Below are 2,192 nucleotides of genomic sequence, written 5' to 3'. Positions count from 1 at the left end.
TATATATATATATATATATATGGCTTACGGATCACCTGACCTCAAGTGATCCGTCCGCCTAGGCCCTCCCAAAGTGCTGGGATTATAGGCATGAGCCACCGTGCCCAGCCCCTTCAACTTTTATTTTAAGTTTCAGGGTACATGTTCAGGTTTGTTAACTAGGTAAACGTGTGCCACTGTGGTTCGCTGCACAGATCAACTCGTCATCTAGGTATCAAGCCCAGTACCTGTTAGCTAATCTTCCTGATGCTCTCCTTCCACCACCAGGCCCTGATGTGTGTTGTTTCTCCCCTTGTGTCCATATGTTCTCATCATTCAGCTCCTACTTATCAGTGAGAAGATGTGGTGTGTGGTTTTCTGCTCCCGCATTAGTTTGTTGAGGATAATGGCTTCCAGTTCCATCCATGTTCCTGCAAAGGACATGCTCTCATGCCTTTTTATGGCTGCAGGGGTATTACTTAAATATGCATAAAATACTCATGGGGAACAGAGGAGAAGTGACCTCAGGTTGCATACTGAGTGGATGGGAACATCCTTATCTCAGATAAGCATACTCAGACTGACTTACCCACCGGCTTCTCAAGCCCAGAAACCTACTCTGCGTGCAAAGGTAATTTGCAATGTGCTTACAAAACTATACCCTTAATAGACCCTGGATAAAGGCTGGAACAATGTCGCTGAAAAATAAATGTTACCAGGGACCTGGAGAGGAGGAATGGTGACAGCAGAGGAATGGAATGAGCTTAGAATTCAAAGACACACAACACCAAACAGCAACGTGATGACTCCTCTAGTTCTTATTTTCAGAGTAAAAGAAGCAGCAGGCGCACCTGTAGATTCAGGTGAAGGTGCAGAAGGAGACTACGCAGCCATGGGTAACACCTTACAAGGAAATGGTCGTGTTATCGTACAGTGGTGTCACTCTGGCTGAATGTCAATTGAAGTGATTACTTAAAAGCCATTCACCTGATAGGGCTAGGGGGTCCCAGGGCTGAGAGGTGGGGAGAGGATTCCTGCTCACCTTGAAATCTGAGCTCTGCACCAGGAAGCAGAGGTCAAAGGGCATTCCCTGCTGGGAGAGAATGTGCATCTTCCTATCCTCAGGCTCCCAGCTTTCTTTCTGCCTTGTGTTGCACACCACTTACCCTCCCTCTTCAAATGGAGGGTTGAAGTGGAAGGCAAGGTCGTTTCCACTGAAGCCGGTCTGAAAGTCCACAGCAAACCTAGGCCCAGGGAGAGCAAATAGTTCTCTGTGGCATGGTTTATTGCCAGGGATAGGCACAGGAGGGCCTCGGCGCCTCTGCCCTGCATTTGTCTGGGATCTTGCATAGAACCTGCCTGGCAGAGACTGCTTGGTTGGCATCCTTTTTGTTTCTCTAATTTGGATCCAATGTGTTTTTGTGCAATTATTGCATTTTGCCTTTACAGCATGATTTTCTAAAAATAAGTAGAAAATGGCTAAGGAAAAGTGCTGGCATGAGCAAACAAGAAGCCTAGGTCTTGGAAAGTGATTACCAATTGGTACCAAAGATGGAAGTTGTTAAGCATACCTAGAAGAGACAGCCTTCCGTGCCAGTGGACACTTGTTGGAGGCCAGCACTTGCCTGACTAAGTGGGAAAGAAGAGAACAAATGTAAAGAGCATGTGAAATTGGGTCCGGGCGCAGTGGCTCACGCCTGTAATCACCACACTTTGGGAGGCTGAGGCAGGCAGATCACTTGAGCCCAGGAGTTCAAGATCAGCCTGAGCAACAAAGCGAGATCTCATCTCTACTTTATACATATATATACACACACACATATATATATGCATATATACACACACATATACACACACACACACATATATATACACATATATATACACACACATATATACACACACACACACACACACACACACATATATATACACATATATACACACACACATATATACACACACACACATATATATATAAAATTAGCTAGGCATCATGATGCATGCTTATAGTCCCAGCTTCTTGGGGCGCTGAGATGCGAAGATCTCTTGAGCCCAGGAATTCGAGGCTGCAGTGAGCTATGATCGTACCACTGCACTCCAGCCTGGGTGAAAGAAAAGAGTCCCTGTCTCAAAAGAAAACAATTAATTAATTAAATGAATAAATGGAGAAGATTGCATTAGAAATATCTCTGCATGTATTTTTTCCTTTG

General features: G+C 44.9%; 1 pseudogene; it reads left to right on the top strand.

The window, feature by feature from the left end:
* The window catches only part of LOC105539082, a 2,438-nt pseudogene extending 1,966 nt beyond the window's left edge, over nucleotides 1–472 (top strand).
* Nucleotides 473–2,192: the final 1,720 nt, after the last annotated feature.

The sequence above is a fragment of the Mandrillus leucophaeus genome, unplaced genomic scaffold (assembly GCF_000951045.1).
Source record: "Mandrillus leucophaeus isolate KB7577 unplaced genomic scaffold, Mleu.le_1.0 Scaffold1038, whole genome shotgun sequence".
NCBI lineage: Eukaryota > Metazoa > Chordata > Mammalia > Primates > Cercopithecidae > Mandrillus > Mandrillus leucophaeus.
This window is presented reverse-complemented; position numbering and strand designations above follow the sequence as displayed.